At 42.5% G+C, this 24,962-nt stretch overlaps 1 protein-coding gene across 4 annotated transcripts in view; it reads right to left on the bottom strand.

Moving 5' to 3' along the window:
* LOC106748284 (GTP-binding protein Di-Ras2) overlaps positions 1-24,962 on the bottom strand; it is an 89,257-nt gene that overhangs the window by 54,602 nt on the left and 9,693 nt on the right. The window contains exons 2-3 of one of the 4 annotated variants that reach the window (XM_014626671.1): positions 10,533-10,575; positions 10,341-10,460 (exon numbers count right to left, since the gene is read on the bottom strand). The exons of 1 other annotated variant lie outside the window; for it this stretch is intronic. The gene's annotated coding sequence lies outside the window, so the exon portion shown is untranslated. Of the gene's footprint in view, positions 1-10,340; positions 10,472-10,532; positions 10,576-24,962 lie in introns of all 4 variants that reach the window. 2 more of the 4 variants (XM_014626669.1, XM_014626670.1) reach the window with 2 other exon arrangements.

Below are 24,962 nucleotides of genomic sequence, written 5' to 3' on the forward strand. Positions count from 1 at the left end.
CCCCGTTGAAAATGTCCAGGTAGATTTCCGAAAACGGAATCCAATGGAGCACGTGTGAATCCATATAGGATAATAAATATCCATGCGGGAGTCCGCATGATTTATGAAAATTCATGTAGAAATCCACATGGATTCCCGTTTTAAGACCTGGATTTTTCGAGTAAATCCCTGAGATTCCGTGGGATTTCCATACGAATTTCTTATACGGATTGCTATCTGGTTTTCTTTCTCAACAGGAATCAGTGGGAAAGCGAAGCCAATGAGTAATATAATGATAAGTCCAAATGATTAATTAATTAATAATATCATTTTCGAAATTATTATAAACAAATAATTAAATCTTGCCCAGGCCTCGGCCGATGTACGAAGACCATCGAGTTTGTGATGCGCATTTTGAGATGCGCGCAGCACGGAGAGCCGTCGCAAAATTTAATTTACTGGATTGATAGTGAACTAACGGTTGACTTTTAGATAGAAAAAATCCGAAAAGGCGCTCTCTCGTGACAGACAGGGTGAATGAGGAATACAAAAAGTCGCAACAGAAAAGGTGAGCGCGCCAAATATGATCGTTCAGAAAAACCAATCTTGCGGAGTGCCGCTGCTCACCTGTTTAAGAGTTAGGCAAGTTTTAGTATTGAAATCAGTTTCATAAGTTTTTGTATTAAAATAAAAAGTTTTAATGCCGAAATAAGTATTATAAGGAAGTTTTCGTATTAAAATAAAAGTTTTATAGAAACTATTGAGTTTCATAGCGCAAGCCTCAAACTTCCAAAAATTACAAAAAAGATTAGCTGGAGTAGTTAAATTAGTTGTAACATATGGACACCTTAACAGCGTGATTAATTTTAATTGTCGTAGCAGTAAGAGTTTGTTAATGCGGCGATTAAAATTGCTCACATTGCTCATGTTTTAGGTGTGTTCATACGTTACGACTAACTTAATTAACTTTAATTAAGTAATTTAATTACTAAAGCGATAAGTTTCAGTAAGGAATTAAATAAATTGTAATTTAAATTGTTAATTTAAAGTAAAAAAAGTTGAGCTCTTATACGACCATTGCTATTATTATGCTGTTATCGCGCTATTATCACGACTTAATGAGATGACTGGCTTCCTAGCGGCGATTTAACAGCGGAATTAATTCATAAAAGACCCCCCAAAAATGCAAAAATCCATGATTTCTACAATTTTCTTACGACGTAAGCCGGAGAGAACTTGATATGTCAGCTGAGCATCAAAATTAATCTCAGGGTTACATGATTTGCGTTACTCAAATCGGGGCCGTCCCGATGGAGGAACGCGCGATCGTCAGCCGCGAACGATAAACTCTAAGTGGAAACCCCGGTGGAACTGCTTGAACGGGCTGCTTAACCAACTCCTACCTGCCTCCCCCTGTATCGTGCGCGCTTTCGGTTTCAAAATCCAGCTTATATGCTCGGCGGAGTTCACTTTAAACGTCCCTCTCGTCGTCGTCGTCGTCGTCGGGCGGCGATGATTAACGAGCGACACGCTAAATGAGATCGCGCGCGCGAGACAGGCGGAAGGTCGTCCAGTTACATCTTGCTCGCGCGACGACACGCAGATCCGCAGGGAAAGGCAGATCCGCTTTAACGGGTCCACCGCCGTGTTACTTAGCCGCCCGTGCAAAGTAGGAAACGTGCAATTCCCGCCACCGGTGGGAGCCTCGTTGCCGAGTTTATTGCGGATCTCCCGCGGATCTCCGTGAGGGATGACGCCGAGAGGTTCCTCCGGGCGCGTCTCCCTTTCCCCCTCCCCCCGTGTTAATTGGCGCCGCGCGTTCTCCATGGCGTTACAACGAGCAAGATTAAGGACGTGAGAGAGAGAGAAAGAGAGAGTAGGGATTCTTCAATATATCATTTCTAAATATAATTTCTTCACTTTTATTACGATAAATAATTTTTATCTTAACGATTGTTGGCATTTTTAAAGAAAACAACCCGAAAGAGTTAATAATTCAATAATTAGTTAGATTCTTGTGCAATAGAAAACAGTGCGTCAATCAACGTGTTAAACAATTCAACAATTAATTTCCACAGAATAGAAAGAGAGAGAGAGAGAGAAAGGGAGAGAGAAAGAAAAAAAAGAGATAAGAGTCCATAAAGAATCCGGCTTTTTTATCTTTGTACTTTTAGACTTACATTGTACTACGGTAGTGCTTTGGGCAGATAAATTACAGTCCTGGCCGGTAAGGCTTTCACGTTGCATATGCAATAAGGGTACCGCTCGACTTCCTTTTTCGGCGGTTCGTCTTCGAGCCACGACGAGGCGCTCCTTTAAACTCGCGTTCATTCAAAAACGAGTCCACTTTATCACGCTGCCCGATATCCCTCCGAGATCTTTCGGTCTCTTCGGTGATTTAAGTTTTACTCATATCCGATGGCGATCGCGCACGCCTTCGTCTGCGTCGAGTGCGCTCTTAAAATGACAAACCGGGGCTGTTAATCAATTTTTAACATGCTCCTGCGCACTCTCGGGTATTATTCCGCCGATATTATTCCGCGCCGTCGTCGCGGTGATTAAAGTGGGAAAACGGTCTAAGGTGAAATATGAGAACGTCTCCGAGCCTCACCGCCGACTTCAAATTTAACGACAGCTTTCTTCACTGATCCAGCGTGTTCGACTGTTCGAAATGTCGGGACGCCCAGTTAAAAGTGATTATAATTAAAGGGCCTCCCCTGCGCGAAGAGAGAGCTTCCCGTCGGCGGGCGTTACTCGCGTAACGAAAACCTTATTATTGTTCACTTGACCCAAGGCGAATGTTTCCTTTTACAATTTCAACCTTTCAATTGCATCGAATCGAAGTAAATTTCTTCGAATTAAACTAGCGCGTTACTCAATGTTGTTCAACGTTAAAAGGCTGCCGCCCACAATTGCTATTTCTAAAGGGAAAACACTCGAAAGAGAGAGAGAGAGAGAGAAAGAGAGAGAGAGAGAGAGAGAGAAAGAGAGTTCGATGATGAACACCATCGATTAAACCCTTTCTAGATAATCTTATCAAGCATATACATGTAAATCTATAGAGCTAAATCGGTCCGATAGTTCCCGAGATATTTTAAAACCATGACGAGTTTCGCGGAAGCAATAAAAACAGCGTTACATACTAATTTTTTGTACAACAAGCTTCATATAATATGTAAATAAAAATATAAAGAAGTATTTCTCAAAGGGACATCTTAACGTACAGTGAAAAATTTGGTCGAAATCCTTCGAAAAGCGGCTTCCTAGCGTCGATAATTAAAAAGGCAAACATTCGTTAGGTAGGGTTGCGGTGTTCGTAGGGTTGCCCCGACACGGCTTTGTTAAGTCTTTTGAAATGTTTGACTTGATCTCGGCGGGGGCAAAGGTGAAGGATCACGACGTGGGCGAAGCTCGGAGAAGGGAGTTTCGTAATATACGGTAATTCGCGCGCGCGTATCTCCCGAAAACGGGCGAGCCGCTGTTTGCAAGTTCTTGCCTGATATTCTCGTGAGAAACCGCCCTCCAGCGCCGATTCAAAGATACGTAGGCGAAACCGGGTCAGGAGTCCTCGACGAGGCCTCCCCGCCGGCACAAATGAGGTCCTCTCGATGCCCGACGGAGCTTCGACGGCCGACCTTCCGGGGGTCGCGGAGCGTCCGGCGCCTTGTCAAAGCTTTAATCGGACGGAGAATACGCGTCTCACACGATGACGTTTCGAAAAGCGCGAGGGTCAGAGGGAAAGTGCCCTTCGGGCGACACTGACTATGTGCCGCCAAGTTGACACAAGCGTGTCACGGTGTAAAGGGAATCAAACGTTGCGATAATACCAGCGGGAGTGAGACGCGACGACGATAATTGCAACAATAATTATGGCGTACTCGAGTAATGTACGTATTTATGCTCGTATCGAAGTCGAAATGTTAGTTCTGGGTTAAAGGGCTGCGTACGGCCGGCTCGAGAAACGTCCAATATTTGAATTTTTCGACTGCTGACCATATTTTTGACCTTATGAAGGTGTCTTTCGAGGAATACTTCTTTATATTTTTATTTATTTCTGTTTCTATATTATATGAAGCCCGTTGCAAAAAATTGATATGTAACGCTGTTACTGTTCCGTGAAGCTCGTCATCGATCTAATCGGTATGTCGGGAACTATTGGACCGATTTAGTAGCTTTTGCATATATATTCTTAGTAAGGTTATTTAGCCTGTCGTAGGATATTTTGACACCTATTTTAGTCTTTTTTATAAACGGTGAGGGGAGAAAATTTTGGCGAAAGTTCGAACTTTTGACCTCGAATGCTAAGCTTACAACTTTTTAATTAAAACTTAATATTTTACAAATCGGCTACGACAAAGACCAAATAATCTTACTATGTATGACTATGATATTTTTTTCGCATGAAACAAGTACAGTAGACAAATATTCGAGAATTCATACAACTATATGCCAAATAATCAACATGAAACGGTCAATATTAAATAATTAACGTTAACTGATCGAAATATCAAATAAATATACATCGAAAGTAAATATGTATCGAGTAATAATTGATTGTAAATATTGGTCTAAATTTCGACTCGGTTATTTCTCTATTCCCGGCAAATTCGTCAAATGTCCGTTAAAATCGGAAGTATCCTGTATGATAAATGATTCGACACACTTGTAAATGTACGATGTATCGCTGCCCGCGTCCCAAATCCCACGTCCTTCCGATCCAACATTCTACTCCAGACTATTCCGTCGTGACACCCCGGATGCTCGCTCATGCCACTGACATTGATAAGTTTCGATCGAACAAACACGTGCTAATTAACGCGATTATCCGACGAGAACCCGATTAAATATCGCAAAAGCCAACGAAATGTTTTAAGAATTTGATGGAAATTATAACTCGTCGATTCGCACACATTGCGTTGCGTATCCTCGTTGCAACGTGGATGGAAACGTAATAAGCTCGTCCCTAGGAGAGCGCGAGACGTGTAAACGTGTAGCAAAATAATCGGCGGAAGAGGCAAAATCGTTCCCCATCAAAACACTAATCGCCAACTGTCGTCGGCCGTCAATGAATGACGTGTATATTTCCTGACACGTGTGTATTTCGAGAGATATCGACCAGCAACACTTTCAAAATATCTCGAACCTCAAGATGGTTGAAGTCATCGGAACATATGTATCAATAACGTCGTTTGTAATATTTACATAATGTTCTACATAACACACACGCCGACGGTATTAGTATATACATTTTTCATGAAGATGTATATAGTTAATTTTTAAATCGTATTCAATGCAATAATTCTGGGAAAACTATATAGGGCGATATTTATTTAAAAAGCCTTTCACCTTTTTCTTATCATTGTGCAAGAAAATACCAAAAATCACTTAATTCAATAGAATAAGAAATATTCATTTTTACACATATTTCTTGGATAATTAAGCTTTCCTCATTTTTATTCTCTCTCCCGCGAGAGTCTCTCGTTTTTCTCGAGCGCTTATAATTCGACGGTGGATACGCGATGAAATGCGCAATAATAATTTATGAGAGGGGGGAGTAATTAAGCGTACGAAAAAACGGTCAAAGTATAAAAATAATTCGCCGGTCGGCCTTTGAAATGCCGTGTGTATGTGTGTGTGTATGTGTTATGTTTCGATCATGACTCGCTTCTTCGGAGGGCCTGGCGGCCGTTCGTGCTCTCGAAAAAAAGAGTGTCAGAGAGGCAAAGCCCCGTATATAAAGGGTCGAGCGGTTCTCGACCATGCCTGAAGGCTTCTTAAACGCTCGATAACTATTTTCCCGCCGGCCGGCGATTGTTAAAAAGTGTGCTTCAGGCGTATTTTCCGCAGAGACGCAACCGTAATTCACCGGTGGTGGTGTTTGGCGATTTCACGGTGCTCGTTTCGCGGCAGATTGCGCGCAATTAAAAAAATAGGTATGAATAAAGGGAGGAAAAAACGGCGCAACGGACGAGTCGGAACAGCACGAAATATATATATATATATATTAATTGACAAAAATAAAAGAACGACTGCAAACACGCGAGACTGCAATCACGTTTTCGTGTTAATCACAATGCTGTAAACTAAACGACAGCGAACAAACGGCGCCGGTATGAAATATATTTACAGAGACCGGCCTGGTGCCTATCTCTCTCCCTCTTTTTTTCTCTTTCTCTCACACACACACACCCTCTCTGTGCTGAAACCACCGCGGGCACGCGCATTTTAGAACAACGGTCGAGCAAACGGAAGACACGCAGGAGGAGGCGCGCGTGTGCAGTGGATATGATATACAACGGTATCTCTATATAAAATCCCGCGAAGCTCTTTGTCGTCGTCGCGGTATCCGTCGATTTCCGTCCATCCGGTGGACGGGATATCAGGCAGCTTCTCATCTCGCGGAACGTTGCCTCCCGACCGGAGGCGAAACGAGCCCGACAGTTACCTTATTATTTATCGCGTCATAAAAGATCGCTTATGCGACGACAAACGCGGTGCGGCACTTCTTGGATAGCAAATTTTATTTCCAGACGCGGCGGGACTATCTCTTCGCCCCTCTCTCTCTCTCTCTCTCTCTTTTCCCCTCCTCCTATCAGGCGTTTGCGGTTTCACCACCCGGTGAAGAGGCTTTTTCGCTATTCTGGAGAAAGAGAGAGATACGAGAATGGCGACGGTGGGGTGGTTTTTCTCTTCGCAATCTCCGTGGAAAATAGGGGGTCGGGTTTAGCACTGTTCTTTCCACGCCACGAATTTGCCCGGCGCGCCGCATTACGAAACTCTATCTGTCGAAGTATGCGAAATTTACCCCGTGAGAGGATTATCCTGTGTTGCGCAAGACGTTCCGAAACTACCATGGAACCTGCCCGGTTGCGTGTTTCCTCAGCGAATTGAAGTCAGATTCTTGGTATAAATATATATCGCGAAGTTACTCGAAAAGCACCTTAACACGCATTACAGACTGTTATTTTTGTTTCTTCAAAATTTTCTTCGGGATCGGACGAAGTTTCAAAATAGATGGGAAATTTAAAACAGGTTTACCTTAAGTTGGCTGAAACGCATAAATATACACACACAGTCTGTAATAGATAATCTATTTTTTTTTTATTATTCTTCAGATAATATGAGAGAAATAAGTTTTAACAAAAGTTTTATCCGAATCTGCATTGAGAAAAAATATCGCGCACTGGGGAAAGAAAACTTAAAAATTTATTTACGAAATATAAGGTTTATTTCACAGAAAGGTTTATTTAAATATGGCGAAATAAAATTGTATTCCTAGCAAATAAACCAATTAATAAAAAAAACAGATATATCACACAAAACTATACATTCCGTTATCACAGTCAAATATTTTCTAACCAATAAATATCAATAAAAAAATGTCATAAGAAACATTTATTTCACAAAAATTTCAATATCTTTTTTTCAGTGTGGTATTATGTGGAAAAGAATGCTAAATTCAAATAAATAATTATTCCAACGTTCCTTAGCAAATTTTTAGTTGGATTACACCCCACTACAGAATTGTGTGCAGAATTAACAGCACGAGACTTCCATGAAAGCGCAACGTCCCAGAATGATTGTATCAGTGTCGCAGCTTTGACGTCGCGTTTGACAAGACGCAAAGTCGATCGGACGATCCCGCGACAATGCGAAGTGATCTGTCGCTCATCGATCGACGCAAAATTGGCGTTGCATTAGTCAAGGAACCTGTCGCCTGAAGTTCGCATTGTAAATTGCGGGGGGAGCTTGCGGGTAAATCCGGACCGCGGTGAATAATTCGATCGAAGATCGCGCTGCCGACTGGCGGTGGTTTCACGCTCGAGGAAGAAGAAAACTCGGGGAGAGAAAAATGGAGCCGAAGCGACCACGGACGCGGAGATCTTGTCGAAATGCGGACATTTCGGGAGAGAGGGGGTGGGTTCGCTTTCAACAAGTGGTTCGTGCCATTAGTCGTGCCGAAAGCTCGCACCGAATGTCGATAGCGCCCAGCTTTCCGCTTGCCGCGAGCGTCTCGTTAAAGCAAGTTCTCGCCGATTCTCCGCCGTGTTCCTTGCGATCGGGCAAACAATTTGCGGATTTCGACTTGTTCGTTGCTTCATCAAAGCGTACATCCCACGTTGACCACAAATCCCACGACAAATTTGGAGAGGTAACTCCGCCACTCGCTCGAAAACCTCGATGACAAGGAACCCGTTTGATGAAAACTTCGCGGTTGCGGCGGCGATCACCTCGGCGAGATCAAGTTTCAACTTAAATTTCCGCTTAAAGAGAGCCCGATTAAAATTAACCGGGAAGAAAGACATCGCTTTCCACCCTCGTCCACGAAATTAAATCACATAGCCGTAGGAAATTTACAATCGATAATAATACCCGCTATACATGTACATATTCACATATTCAAATATTTACATTTTATTTCCTATTATATGTGCATCTCTTTTAGCTCAACTGATGTATAAATAAAGAATTAATGAGAAAAATTCAATGATATCTCCGTGTTTGTAATATTGCTTGTATATATATTTGTCTTAATTTCGGCTAAAATTAACACATTTCTTACTTAGTTAAATGGTGCCATAGGAATATTTTTTCAATAAATAAACTTACACGTGGAACCTGTTAATATCGGCATTGCAAATCCGGGCCCCCTACGAACGCTGATCTATTCACGCATGAAGCAATTGAAACAAAAGGTGAGACAGAAACCGCCGCATAACAGGCTGCTCACAATCGGGAAGTGTCCGGATTGGCTAACACGAAACGCGGACTTCGACGGAAGATATCGACCCGTCGTCGTTTAATTATTTTCGTGCGCACGCGAGTCGCGCAACTTCGTGCCCGTTTTGCGGTGTCAATAGTGCCGTCAACCCTCGTGGCTGAAAGCCATTAATTTTAAAGCCACGTCGGAATGCTTATCGGACGCCCGGAAGGGAGAGTTGGACAACTATGAAACGAGCAGACATTCACCGGCCGAACGAATCGCATCTCCGCGGCTCGGAAGCAAGACGAAGAGCCAACGATTCCATTAATAACACGTGGCCGCCCCTCGATCTTCTCGCGTTCGCCAGCCGAGGTCGTTACACCGGCTGCACGCCGAGACCGAGCGAGGAATATTTTAAGGACGAATTCTTGGGAAACGAGGAATTCTCGACAGGCAGTCTCTTACAGATTCACCTGAAAGTTTCTCACAAGCCCGACGAAATAAATCTGGGCAAACTTCAACCGTCCCAAACCTCGTCAGAGAACGCATAATCGAAGATTCGAATGTGACTCGATCATCCGAACGAAATATCTTCCCTCCTCGCTATAAACACAATACTCGTATAATATTGATGGATCGGGGCGTCTCGTGTAGGTCGGCGAATTTGCGAACGGGCGGCGTTACGAGCGCAAGAAATGTCAACTTCATCGAGCGAATCGAATGAGAACGTCGGGAGACTCAATGTGAACGGATGAAATATTCATCCGGCAAACATGCGCACCGTAACGATATTAAAGAGTCTCCCTTAACGTGCACGCGCAAGGATTCGCTTGCTCCGAATTGCCGCAAAATAAAATACAGTAAAATAATAGCCATTCATCAGGCTCGGTGATAGCAGCGTTGCGGTCGGCGGTGCAATTTTCTAAATTGAAATTTCCAGACACAGCCGGCCGCTTTCGTTGCATATTCTAATACATCCTGCACGCGCTTTCCTTACGACCGCGTCTTGCTTCGCCGCCAACGATGCGCGCTTTTTGAGAGCGGGAGAGCGCGCGATCTGGAAATTCGCGCCCAACGAATCGATAACGACGACTTCCGCCGGTACAGACGGCACAACTCCGGATTCAATCTCGATAAAACAAAAAAAAACAAACAAAATGCAAACATTGGCTCGCGGGTTTTGTTGCACCCGGCTGAAAAGAACGAACGCTCGTTTCCCACTCGACGAGTAAACGTCGCGAGCGATCAGCGGGCATGCTCGTTCGCACGCGCAATTCGAAATTAACGAAGGTCGATTCGCTGATCTTTCATCGGCCGAACCGAATGAGTGAAACAAATAATTTCTTTGTAAGAAGATTATCTTCCGTTTGTTTATCTAAGATAAAGATACACATTCGTTGAAAAGTCTAACAATTGTACTTATTGATCGAAGCGTTAGTTTCTTTGCAGTGCGCTGATGATGAAATGTGTGTTCGGATGCGATAAAATTGATTGAACTTGAAGAAATCTTTTTCTCAGTGTAGGAGAGAGAGTGGCTCAATCGTTGCGGTATGTGCCATTTATACGAAGTGAATGTCAGGTGATAAAGGGATCGGTGCAAATAAAACTCTTCAATACGGACTGACTAGTTGCCAAGTCGGAGAAACATCACGCGTACCTATCAGTGGCTGGCTTGTTCTGCGTCGACGATTGGACCACGCCGACGGATTATCGGATATTGATGTGCTGGATTACAGATCGCTGCTGACGCTCCTCGATCTCGCAAATGTTTGCACGGCTGTATCGCGACTGTTTTGCAATTCCAATGTTTTACGCTCTGCGATTTTAATTGTTTACAAAGCTTACTTACGAATGTGCAGGACGCGGAAAGCTTCCCGGAAAAAAGCTCGGGTCTGTAACCAAAGGGAAAACAACGATTATTGCAAGCGTCAATATCCCGCGCGCTCGAACAGAATCAAGTGTTTTATTCCGTCCGATATAAATTGTTATAGCGTTAAGATGAAATAGTTTCCATCGTATTAATTCAAACATTTTTTTTCTATCCTTTTTTGCCCCCTTTTTTAATAGAATTTATAGTTCGAAAAATTAGCTCTTTCATTTTTCCGCCATTTTTTTTTACAATAGAAGAAAAGCTGGTATTAGAGCTTTTACAATTCCTGGCTATATTATTAGACATACTAAATTAATATTTTTCATACGAAAATTTAATAAAATTAAAAATTAAAATTAAATTTCAATTGGCACACATTCAAAACTCACGTCTGTTCCCGTTATTATCAATAATGCAACTAGCAAAAAAACTAAAAAAAATCTGCGAAAAAATTGAGAAAACAAGTGCTTTTCAAGCTTTCGAAACTAAAAACTAGTGGAATTGAACAGCACCGTATGCGCGATCTGAAGGAATAAGCCAAAAGATAAACGAAGTTTATCGGCATTTTCGGCGTTACGAAGCCCAGTTAAGTGGGCGGTAAAGAGACACACAATGTTACAGATAGAAGAAGAAGGAGAGAAGGAACGGGATAGATTACGTAATAGGATCATGCCTCGATGCTTCGTTGGGCAGGTGGAAAAACCCCGGTAAGTAAGCGACGGGCTCTGTCTGAGAGCGAGCTCATGGATCAACTGGCGGAAAAACTGTCCCGCGATTTGCTGGTAAAACAATGTTCCACCTTATATCTCCCGGGATGGACCGTGCAGGTTGATTTTCGTGAGTGGGTCCTCCGAGAGGGGCCACGAACAAATCGAGCGTGAAACGTCGCTTTCTTAGATAAACTATACGAAGAGAAGAGGAAGAATGAAGAGGAGGAGGAGGAGAAAGAAGAAGTCTATCATGCTGTCGTTGTCAGGTGCGATTCTTTTAGATGACGCGAAACGAATCTCCTACTAGGAGCGTGTCCTTTCTAGCGTCGACGTTATATCTGAACGGTTGTGTCACTAACCGCCGTTTCTCGATTGTTACGCAAGATAATAACCGTAAATGTTCCTTTACGCGCATTAAATACCACGATTCATCGATCAATCCGAAGTTGTTCTTTTCCCTCAACGAACATTTATTTAGTCACTTGCTTCTATAATTTTTTGTAATTTTTTGCAATCTTGTTAAATGTCGAACATCACGTAAGTCGACGATTAAACGTTAAATTAATCAATGTTAAATAAAGTTCATGCAAAATCAATGAAGTGGTGAACCGAAGGATTTATTTTCCGGGATTCCGTTTTATTATCGATTGCTCGTGACAAGCATTCTACGCGTTTTGTCATATATCATGACACACGTAACTTTCGAAACCTAAAATATTACTGTAAAAATAAAGCAAAATAGAAAGAAATGTTTCTTTTTTCTTGAAAATATGCACTATCATAAGAGGATATCTGCCGTATCTTTATTTTTTTCACGCTTACCGCTGATGAAATTCAACGAGAGAAGTGCGTGGTTCGGTTCGGTTAACCAGCGGATTACGTAAGGTGAACTTATCAGGCACGTGACGCAAACTTCTCCGAGTAATTGCGAGTAATCACAGCGGCGTTAATGAAAACGTCCTGTGCAAGAAATCTGAAATTTCACGGCGCGGTCTTACGCGAGAAGAGAAACTCATTCCGAATTGCTCGGGAAATTTTATAATTCCATCTCGACAATTCAATCTAAATTAGCGAATGTCATAAGCATTCGTCGGGATCGTTAGTGGCAGTTCACATTACGCTGCGGAAATGAAACAAGAACTTCCTTTTTTCACAATAATAACCTTATTATCATGATATTCTTGTTTGGCGGCATGAATTCAGTGCGAAGATTGCGAGATATCGCCTTATTAAATGCGATACTTATTCCTTAGCGAATCGTACGAATGTCCTTTTTGAGTCGGTAGAGCACAGATATAAATATATCTCTAATCAGAATGTTCCGAACACCTTATTTCCCGACCGATCGGACACTCTGTACAGCGATTAAAAGTAATTATATTCTTGGTATAACAACAAAACAACTATACTATACAAATGATTTTTATACGTAGAAAATGATTAATACACGTGAAATATAGTGAAGAAATAAGTGAAAGAGGAGTAAAAGAGTTACACGAATTAACTCGACCGTTTCTAAAGAACCCAATTATATATCTGACGATAATTTTGAACTGGTCGTTCATTCAGGCGGTCCCTCCACCTTATGTGTCCCGGGAAAGCCGCCGATTAATCTGCGATAATGTCCAATTAACGCCGCACCCTCACGCTTTCACACGACGGTTTTGTGACGTCGATTAGTAAAGCGGTCCTGCCTGGCACGTTACTGGCGCGTTAACGTAACTTGGCTTAAATTACGCTCACAATGGCTTACATTTTCGACACGCACGTGTCACTCGCCAATGACACTCGATTGCCATTATCAACGAGACGCTGTTCTCCCTAAATATCTTTTGCATTATCTTCCGTTTGCATTAACATAATCTCGAGCAGCAATTCTACCTCGAATCGCTCTTTCCTTTGTGACCTATTTTAAGCATCTTTCAGAGAATATCGTCCAAACATACGTCGCGAGGATTTAGAAAAATCGTTTTCTCGATCATTTTCACGGTTAAAATGAAAGAAAAAAGATACTGTTATCCCCGGAAAATAACCGTATTTTTCTCACAATGTAAAGAAGTAAGTTGGCAAAATTTTTTCCGTTGATTTCATAGCCATCTTTGACACGTTTGAAATCTCTACTTGCACGATCCTGTAAGATCTTCTTAGAAAGTAGCGGAAATGATCAATTTATCCCTTTAACCAACCCCTAGCCTCCCCTACTTTACCGCGAACGATAAATTCGCATCGATTTACACTAAGACAAAGTTCTCATCTTTTTAAGCTCGCGATCACGCGCAAATATTCCGACAGTCCTCGCCGATTCGCGCCCCGATATTGCCCGAGCGGACTTCTCGGGGGAACATTATTTCAATCAACCGGTAGCAGGGCGAAAACACTTCGTTATGTCGGCGTTAGAAGAGAACTCCATTATACCTTGCCGCGCGTCGGCCGAAGCGAGGCGAGTACGAATCAATAAGCTTCGTTTACCGCGCGATCACCAGTATATCGCTCGAAGTTTCTCGCCCGTCAGCGTAATCGCGTTCCTTCGTGCGGGGAAAACTCCCCGCACGAGATTAACCGGCGATCAACGACGACAAGGACGAGAAAGTCAAAGGACGGAGTCGAGGAAAAGTCGTCGCGGTCGTTCTCTCTTTCTTTTCATTTCCCTTTTCTCCCTCGAACTGTCGGCCGCGCGAGAGAGGGTTAAAAGGCCTTATTGATTTTCTCTCTCTCTCGCGGTCGCTGTTGCCAAGTTCATATAAGTTCGCGTCGCGCGAGTTTTCCGTCACTATTGCACGCCGGGGTGTAGCGCGTTGAAGAGAAAGAAGGAGAGAGGGAGAGAGAGACAGCGTACGGGCTTTCGTGACGGCCGTCGAAGAAGGGATGCGGCGACATGACGAAGGGACGTTCGACGGAGGTGAGGGGGTAGGGGGTAGGTGTGGCATTCGACGTATTTCCCGCGAGCGGCCGTGTAATTACGTCCTCGTCGAGGCACGCGTGCATACTCTATATATAACGCGTCGGTGATACGAAAATTTAATGTGCTGCTCCCGAGATTGCTGCACCCCCATTATGCCCGCCAACTCTGAGCTGGTCCGTGGTTTCGCGGCGAGTTCAAAGACCACCCTCCCTTTCGGACATCTTGCTCGCTTCGACCGAGGCCCTACTTGATCACCGAAGCGCGGACCCGCTTGCTTGCTTGCTTGCTCGCCGGCCGGCCGGTAATTCGAGACGGATCGATCTCGCTGATTGCGCTGACGGACAGTCGAGCCGACTGATTGGATCCCCGCGAAGGGGGATTAGAAGAGACCGCCGAAAAAATTGCGAAGGTCTGAGAATCGCAATTGGAGGTCGCCTAGGTTGCGAAACGTTTTCGGCGGGCGCGACTCCGCCCGCGGAATCGGAAGTTTCACAAGTCCCTCCTTCGGGATTCGCGGAGATCATGAATGGGCAGAATTTTGCAGTAATCTTCTTTTTTTTTCCTTTTTTTTTTTTTTAAGAAATGTCAAGGTACCGATGACTCTGTTTACTTCTACTTGTGTGACCTTGGAATGGTGTTCTATGCCGAGCCGACACTCGGTAAACGTATTCGAGCGATAATTACCGTAGCGTGTAAGATACTCGGGTTTAACTTTCGCTACAGTAAATATTTGAACGCTATAAGTTCTATACTGTTCGTTGATAAGACTACATCTTGATTGACGTCTTATTGATCCAATCTCTTCATGAAAGTTATTGCTCGATTCTCATCGAACGTGTACAAAATGGATTTTTCAGAAAGATCAGCTTGGAAATTGGGAAAATCCATGCTTATCACCCGCCATAATTATTAAAGAGAGAGAAAGAGAGGGGAAACAGGGAAAACACGAGGAGACTTCGAAATGAAACGCAGCTGTTTGCGTAAGGCAAACGAAGTTGGGAGGACATACAAAAAAAAGCGGTGAATATTTTGTTCGAGCAACAGTGCCCGAATAAACATTCATCGCTGACGCCGTGTGATGTGGCGCGATCTCGTGGAGACTTTGAACTAAAATAAAATGCGGAAAGTCGCGCATCGATGTCTCTATTTTCCCTGCGAGAAGAGAGCGCGTAAGAGGCCGGCACATCAATCTCATCGGCGTTTTCCCCAATGTCGAAGGAGAACTTTTCTTTTTGGCGTGCACGAGCATAAAAGCCGGTCGCTCGAAAGGTCACCCTGACCGTCGATATAAGCTATCCCGCGACGTCGACCTATCGAAATTTCAATATTCGTCCGTTGACGCCGTCTATTGAAACTTCGTAATTACAAGCTAGTCGCGAGTTTTTGCACGGCTGTAAATTTAGGGGCGTCGGAGACGCACGTAGAGCGATTCTGTGCGCGAGGTGAGATCTTCTCGTGTAATTTACGATTGATCGTTCGTTGAACGGACAATCGGCGTCGATCCGTCCGTTTACACGCACACACTCGGTCTCGACACACTCGGTCTGAATTGATTTATTAACACTTTACCTATCAGCGCCGTCGCACAGTGGTACTGACGCGGGAAAAGTAATGGTTCAAAGTCGTAATATTTATATTTCAATCTTGCTATAAAAAAATAACATTTCAAAGTCCGGAATATGTCTGCATTGAATGATTTTTCTCTTTTATTTTTCTAATATTATGGTAGAAAATACCAAATTCGGTTGGAGCGTTTGTGAAACTTGTGAAATGTGTTAAATTTTACACAAAATTTTTTACTACGTTGCATCCTAGGATTCCGAGAAATGATGTGTAATTTTTTACCTCTGAATCCGTCCGTCTCAACACTGAAATTCAGTCTGGCGTCCAGTGAGTCAACAAGGTAACTCGAGGGGTGTTCACGACACCGACAATAATAGGAGAGTTTGCAATGCAGCGATTAGCATACAGCAGCAGTTCGGATATTCGAGTCGTCGCCGTTTACCAAGGCGCGGTTTCGCTCACTCGATCGTTCAATATGGAAACACGACGATAACCACGAGCACCATCAAACGTAACAAAGTCGGCTAGCAATATTCGATAACAACGCCCACGGTAAACGCCGACGGAGTGCACCCGATGCAGACTCGTAATAGATTGAGCAATCCAATAACCAATAAATATACAAATATTTAAAAATTTGGCTGAATATCTCCGATAGGACGTCAAGTTGACACGCTGCGTTAATGGCGATTGTCTTGTCGACATCGACCGACGATCGCATGGAAAAAAAGAAAAAAATTACCACAGCCGAAAACTAGCCGTCCATGTAGTACAACTGAAATTTAGTTGCCAGGCCTTTTGGTAGCTAATTCTTTTTATCCGTGCGACGATCGAAATTACAAATTAATTAATACCGAGCTCTCCCACAATGTAGGCGTATTAGTTCCTGATGTCGTGAGAAAGATATTATGTCAACTTGTCTTTCGTCGCGTCAGGATGATGAAATGTTCTTGCGTGCAATCACGCGCGTTTGATGGAATGGACTCTCTTTCTCTTTCTCTTTGATTTTCATTAATAAATGGCCGTACCGATTTAATCTATATGTACCCTTTGAATCCCCGACAAAAATGAAACCCGTCGCAGTTGATTAAAATGTACAGTCGTTTATTAATTCTCCGGTCGAGAAGATTATATTGTATAAAATAGTATTTCGCGTGACGGATGTATTTATGGCGGTGAAGAATTATCCTCGACGGAATTGGCCATTTATTAAAATCAAATAATAAATCAAATAATAAATGTACCCATAATTGCGTCTTCGTCCGTGCCTCGCCGTACGATTAAACATCTTTGTCAAACAGATGTATTTGAAATTGTTATATAAGGCCAAATAAAAGCGTGATGGTGAAATTGAACGTGCTCCTTCCAAAATACATATTTATCCTCCTTTTAATCGACGAAGTAATCGCGATTCTTCTTACCTATGCAATGTGTGCATCTTGATATTTATTCATTGCGATATTATTGCGCTAATTTAAAAATGTTGTGAAATGAATTTGATTGAAATTCGATGAAATTTACATTGCGTATACATTGAAATATTATTTAACTGCTCGTGCAAATAGAAAAAGATTGACCATTCAAGAGCTGAACTATTGCAACTAAAATCGATACTACTTATACGTGTTCGTTCACAATAAAAAATGTTTTGTGTTACAAACGGTCTAATCAAATTTTTATTTTACTTTAACAAGGTGAATATATTAAAAAGTAATATTTGTTGACAAGGTGAATATGTTAATTTAACATATTTGTATACTTTATAACATATTCCTTATGTTAAAGTAGTACAAAAATTTAAATGGACCGTTTGTAATACAACAGTTTTTACCGTGTTGAGACTATATCGTGCTATTTCTAATTTCTATTTTTAATATTTTCTAAACTAAAAATAATATTCTAATGGAAAACTACTATATTATTAAAGACTATATAATATTATATATATGACTACTATAATATTAAAGATTAATATGCAGATATAACACAAATATTAGAATTATTAACCATTTTGTTTTGAAAATACAGCAGTGTAAAATTCATGATTTTTAATAATATTTTAAATACATGTACGTATGTACATATTTAAACACTTATATATCTCTTTCTATTAAATATACACATCTCTATTAGATCAGCTAATGTATAAATATAACATTATAAGAATATTTATTATATTAAGAAAAATAATAAGAAAAATAATAAGCAATATTTTCGTATTTACAATATTGCATATATACATATATATTTATCTCAACTTCGTTTCAAATTAACATTTATTATTCATGTAGTAATATAAATAGATGTACAGGAACAACGTAATTTTCGTTTGACAAATATTGAATTTATAAAGGGCTCTCTTGAAACGCTATTGAAAATACGACACTAAACTTTATGACCTCTTTAAAGGCAATTAAGCCCAATTAAAATTATTCCAAGGCAATTTCTATTAATGTACATTCGATGGTACCGTCGTTCGTTAGCAGTTTTAAGCGGTCCGTCTTATCTTCATTATCGCTCATTCTACGCGCTATATCGTTCTCACTAATCTTGATTAACTATAATCGATGTTTCCTATGTCTGACATATATGTGTATATCAGGCGCTCCATTTATTCGTGTAAGCCGTACGATATTTCATACGGCAGGAAGTACAAGCGTTTCATGTAAACTCCGATAATCGCTCGTACGTGCTCCGGCACGGCGATGCCGGCCGGTTACATAATGTTTCACGCCACATTTTCTCCCATTGCATTTTAAATCTTCCGAAACTTTTCCGCGTACATATATATATCGGGCGGATTTATTTTAAAATACGATACTATCGCACTCCTCTGCGTTCGGCTTGAAAAGGATGCCTCGCGACTATTACTTATAATAGCGTTTGTAAGATAAAACTTTTAAATTTTACCGTCGTGCACAGATTAGGATGAGAAGAAAGGCTACTAATTTTATGTTTCAAATTAACATTTATTATTCATGTAGTAATATAAATACCTATTAATATATTACTCGATTAGAATAAATTTCGGTGTCAATCAGCGTTCTTATTTCAGCAACCATCCAAGGTGTCAAATCACTTGATTTACCCATAATTTTTGTAAACGGTGTTAATATTTTTCACACAAAAATTTATTTTTCTGTTAGTAAGCAAGGAACTTGAAGTTTCAAGTCATAAATGGACCGAAATAAAAACTAAATTTCAATTGACACACACTCAAAACACGTATGTTCTCGTTATTATCAGCAATGCAACTAGCGCGAGTTCATATTTATTTAAGGTCAGCCAAGTGAAATGACGTAAAAAATACTTTTTATAGAATAATTGTTCCTCAACATAATTCGATCGACAAACGAACCGTATTATAAAGCTGGTCCTCGGAAGTCATTGAAATGTAAAAAATTAAAGTGTGTTTCATAATACGACCAGGGAATATATGTGAGTGGCGAAAAGATTCAGCGACATAATGCGTAAATTATTTCGCGCCGTTTGCACTCGTACGCGCGCGAATCGTGCTTTTCCACTTCAGCGAGGACGACGTACCGGGAATTTTACGCGGAGATCTGTAATCGGATGAGACAATTTTCCAACTCTCATCTAAGTGATCAACCCCCTTAACACGAACTACCATAACTCCTCGAGAACATCTTCAATAAAAGTGCGCGGTTCAAACGTACCCCGCGAGGCTCTTTCTTAAGACTTACAATTAGCTAATGCGTTTTCAGATAAGACTCCACTCTCCGGAGAGACGTAACGGCAGCCATCCGCTTAGTGCGAATTTAACCCCGACTAATTATCGTTAGTTAGCGAGAATACGACGGGAAGTAGTCGGCTCGGTCAGCGAGCTGAGGTGACTTCATTGACAGCTGCAATTTTCGATTACCGGGTCCACGCTGACAACATGCGTTCGTTTCTGCGTCGCAGAAGAAGAATCGTCTGTAAGGGAGAGCCCAATCCCTTCGAAATATTCGCGATTACCCGGAGGAATAAATGCTTCTGGCTACTCGCGCCTCTGACAACACACGATGTCGACATTTAATTAAATGTACAAAGCATCATTTCGTTTCGTACAGACATATGTGATCATGTATAAATCATATATGTAACCACATATATGGGCAAAATTATGATTTTATACAATTATATATAATCGTATATAATCATTTTTTTCCCGGGTACTTCGAGATCGCGAAACGATTTCCTTCGAATACCGTTTGAACGAGAAGCGAGGAAAAAATTGTCCGATAAAATCACGACATCGATTTTCCGATCACAGTTCTTGTAATACGCGCTCGCTCATTCTAAACAACGTTGAGCGACGATTAGACGGGGCAGAGGATCGCCTCTGAACCGCTGATTAGAGAGCCGCTTCTATATTCCGCGCGGCAATGCAAAGAAAAAAAAAACAAGACGCGACAGACTGAGAGAAAATTAGCAGCCGGCCGCGAACGAGTTTCAAAGTGAAGCGAGAAGAGCCCGGAAAGTTTGTGTATAAAAAGGCAAGAGCGTGTCGTGAGGTGGATGCAATTTCCAACGCATACTGCTGTAGCCGGCGTAGGAGGGAGGAAGGAGGAGGTGGAGAGACGATGGTCGCTAGAATACTCCGACACCGGGGAGGTGCGAGGGGGTGGCTTCATGCATCGATTGCGAGAAAGTAACTCGGGCAGTGATTACAAGGGCGGCAAAAATATACTTAGCAACGAGAGAGAGAGAGAGAGCCGTGGCGAGCCGCCAAATCGCGCGTGGATCTCACGTTTTATTGTCTAAAATGTTAAATCTTTCCGCGAACTTTTATAAACTTTCATCCTTATTATGATTTTATTATCAACTTTAATATTATTATTAACTTTATTATCACATCTTTATCATGATAAATTTAGTATTATCTATCCTGTGTCACACAAAGGCGTCACGATTGTGTAGGATTTACCTGCATATTTAGTGGGAGCGTGTAGATACTCTCGCTATTATTTATATACAGGATATCCTGAAATTAGACCAACAATCTTCGAGTACTTATAAAAGACACGAAGACAAGTTAGTTTTTCGTCAGTGCTCGCAAATGAGTTATTTCGGTAACTAGAACGAATTATTTGCAGCAGTTCGAAGAATCGGCCATTTATATCTTGCTTTCCCATAAATAAAATGTATATCGGCTGGATAATTCCAAGGAAAAAATTCCCATTTCGAAGACGAATTGCGGATAAAACGATATAAAGAAACGCTGTGATAATGAGTTGGCGTGTCAATAAAAAGCATAATAATAATTCTCGAAATTCTATGCCAGAACGCGAATATCCGATACACCGGGCGATTTAATCACGCCGAAATGAGCAATTGATGGGCCTTCGCTTTATTTCACTCTCTCGAAATCTTTCGCTCGTATCGCAATTTCGACAAACCGGCCGACCTCTCAAATGAGCGCGGCAATCGCGGCAGTGTTAACAGCGGCGATCTAATCACATTCGCCCGCCAATAAGCGTGAGATGGTCGCGACACTATGGGGAAACCTTATTTGCCACGCGGGATCCCCTCTAATCTGCTTCTTTCAAGCCCTACCGACCATAATCCACCGAGGTTTATCGCGGCGGCCGGCCGAACGCTTTCCAGCGGTGTTTCTTCCTCTAAAGGCTACCGCACGCTGGATATTGCGCATCTGCAACCCCGAGCCCTTCCGCCCTCTTCTGCCTCTCTCCTTCCCTCCGTGAAAAAAATCACGGTGCTCTCCTTACATCGCGTTTATGTAGAATGGGACGCTCCTTTACTCGTGTTACCTCCACTCCAACACCTACGACGAAGTAACGTAAGGAAGCTGCCTTTATCGCTCGAAGCAAATGGGTGGTGTTACGGCAAACCGAGTTAATTGCTTAGTAAAAAGGGCAATCTCTGGCTCTTGGGAGCACTCGATCTGAGTCAAAAGTCAAGGCCACGCATAGAAAATAGTGCGGCCCAAATGTTCCCCAAATCCATATATATATTCAACTGTAGCTGTTTATAATTTAAAAATTATTGTAGCCTCACTATTGTCGTGCTTGAACATTCGTCTTATAATATCCTGAAAAATCTGTCAAGGATATACGGTGGTTCTTTATACCTTGTAAAAGTGCTTGGGATCCTCGTTCTCGCTGTTTTTCGCCGGCCCTTTCCGCTTCCTCGTTCACGGTCTGCTTTCGACCACCGCATTATCGACGTTTCCATTTTTATCGGAACAAGCTCGGCATACGAGAGCGCCGGCAGTTATCAATCAGCCGCGCTCGCGGATTCTTTCAGCGACGAGAGAGAGGTCGACTTAACAAGTATTTAGCGTGCGACGATGGCTCTTGGCCGCGGTCGCTCGCGCTTCTCGATAAAATAACAAAAGCGACGAGATGATAAGATAGAAAAAGTGTACGATATATGATCCCGGGGCTCGTATCGCTCTTGTTAGTTCTATAAATTTATTAGCGAGATAGTATCGCGAGGAGAGAGAGAGAGTATCGAGCTAAAATAAATAAAACGAACGAACGAATCATTATTCCGAGCGTCCGCGACGTGATCGGCGAGGGATCGTAGCGATTTTTTCCCTTCTTATTTCCGCAGTTCATTTTTTACCTCGCCACGTTGTACACGTAACGACATTTTCCCAGCGTTGTTTTCTTTCTCTTTTTTTCTCACCTTCGTTTTATTTCGTATTTTACACGAACGACGCAGCGTGTTGGGATCGTCAAAGGAGTAAAACGGAAGATACTGTTTTCCTTGAAATCGGCCGCGTAATTAGCTCCTCATGTTCTCACGAGTCTCTAATCCTCCCCGTCTCTCTCTCGAATTTATACTTTCGAGGAGCTTACCCTGCTCGATCCTTCAAGCTGTGGATGCTTATTAAAATTAGGCGTTGATTAACTCATAAGGGAAAATGAGATGCGCGACGCGTAGAAACTTTGCGGGTACGGGATTATCGAAGGACAACGCGTTCGGCGCGCTGCTTTTTTCTTCTCCTCTATTCTTCTTTTTTAACGCGGGCGCGTGGACCCCGGCATTGTGTCGACGTTCTCATTATCCGATTACGAGCGGTAATCTTGAGAAGATTGCCTTCGAGCCGGTCATTAAATCGACATTATGTTTTCGTGGGTCACTCTCTCTCTCTCTCTCAAGCCCGTGGTAGTTTTACGCGGCATGAGCGCAATCGCAAGCGATCTTTTATCGCGACGCTATTAAAGCGAGAACGCGCCCATGGAATTGTGGCCGGCGTCATCGTGAATGGGAACGGCGCCGAACGCGCCCAATAAAAATACATCGTGCGCGGTCGGCGAGTCTCATAAACGCCGACGACACGCCGATAAAATCACGGCGTGCGTAAGAACGAACATTAAGCAAGGATGTGTATATTAAGCGCATCGCTGGTACTTAATGGAGGATAACGCGGACAACTTGAGAACAGTCTTACTCGGAGTGTGTGTCGCACGCGCGCGCGAAACTGGATATTGATTATCAAGTCAATATACGCCCATCGGGTTAGCTAATTAAAATAGGAAGTCAATCAATAATTATACAGGCACGAACTGTTTACACGTTCGGATATTTCAAATTACCGAATTTCGCTACGGGAGCTGCGCTTGGTTATTACTTACGGGTCGAAATTTTTACTTTTGTATTCAACTTTTAATTCTACAATTTAATTATATATAATTGAAATTAGATTAAATCCAAATGAAAAGTACATCAGTTCTCGATCGGAAAAAAATCCACTACAACGGAAGCTTCGTTTTCTAACCGCTGGGGTACAAAACGACCCCAGGTGACTATTCCCGGGTTCAAAAAGTCTTCAAAAAGAAATGAAGAACCGCAATAAACAAGACAACACCTGGTATGGTGTCGTCTGTATCCCGTGACTCACTTCCCGTTGATCTTTCGCGCTCGATTTGAAGGATCACCGTGAGAGTGCCGGGATTTCGTTCGGCACAGTTTAAAATAAATTTCAACGTGCTTTATTCCCTCCTCCCGCGCGATAATTCGCTAGATGGGCGAGAATCAAACGTCAGTCGATCGAAACTACCCGACCACCGGCGTATTTCAATGACGGACGCGAAGATGCGTGTCGGATTGCGCGAATTCCCGTTAGTAAGTCAACGCGATGCTGCGGAACGCAGCACGTGGGCGACTGGCCGTTTAATTAAAAGCGTTCGAGCACGAGTGACGTTTCACAAAAGTCTCGCTGGAAGGAACGCCGCCCGGCCTTTCACGCGGCTTAGCGAAGCGGAGAACGAAAAACCTTCCCGTCGTCGATCTGTGTTTCGCGCGGCTAATAAAATAAAATGGAACGGGGGAGCGCGAGTGTGGGGCAGAGCGGAGGGATGATTTAAAATGAGAGTGAAATGAAAGGAAGGAGAAGGAAGAATTTCGCCAACTTTTGCCGCCCTTTCAGCGACGACGTGTTTCCATTTGCGGCGGCCGGTTCTCGTCCATCCCCGGGGAGCGCGCTTTTTCGACGCTTCCCTCCCTTCTTTCCAGTCGTCCTGGCGGCGTTCGTCAAATCATTTTCCCGGTACGCCCGCACGTGCTGGCGATTCATCTCGAAATAATTTCAGAGAGCCGAAACGCACGCGCGCTTTCGTTCAGCAAAAAGATATGCAAGAGGGCAACTAACAAGCGTCGTGCGCAGAGACGTGCGATGAATTCTTTAAACGAAAGGACGGATCAGATGAGTCAGATCACGCTCACATAACAGGATCGCCGGGGAAAAACCCGTTATATTTCCGGCTCTCCGGATGGAAATCGCAGGAAAGGTTTGCGGGGAAAACGCTCAGGAATAGCAAATCGCTTGTTAACGTTGTGTGACAGCGAAAAGATTCGTTACGGCGGGAAAAATAATTTTGCCGTCACGACGAAACGTCGTACAGCAATAAAATTGATAGTTGGCGTAACCAAATTATTTTGCTGTCCGTGTATCCGGCAAATAGCAACAAATACTCTTAACAAGTCTGTCTGAAGAAATTTGTCTGAATTAATTAATTGATTCGACGTTGAAATTGCAGTCGAAGACACTATCTATATTTAAACTTCTCTCATAATCTAATCTTCTTTATTAATCTAATAATTTAATCATTAATCTAATCAATTCCGACACTGTCGGGTCTTTGACGTTGATTCGAACTACTAACGTTTCCGGCCGGGATTATATCCAAGGCTCGTTGAAACCGGCAAGTAACACTCGGGAACCTTATCTCATCAGTGACGTCAATAAATCATGGGGGGGGG

Source organism: Dinoponera quadriceps, unplaced genomic scaffold (assembly GCF_001313825.1).
Source record: "Dinoponera quadriceps isolate SergipeBrazil2010 unplaced genomic scaffold, ASM131382v1 scaffold2600, whole genome shotgun sequence".
NCBI classification, from domain to species: Eukaryota; Metazoa; Arthropoda; class Insecta; order Hymenoptera; family Formicidae; genus Dinoponera; species Dinoponera quadriceps.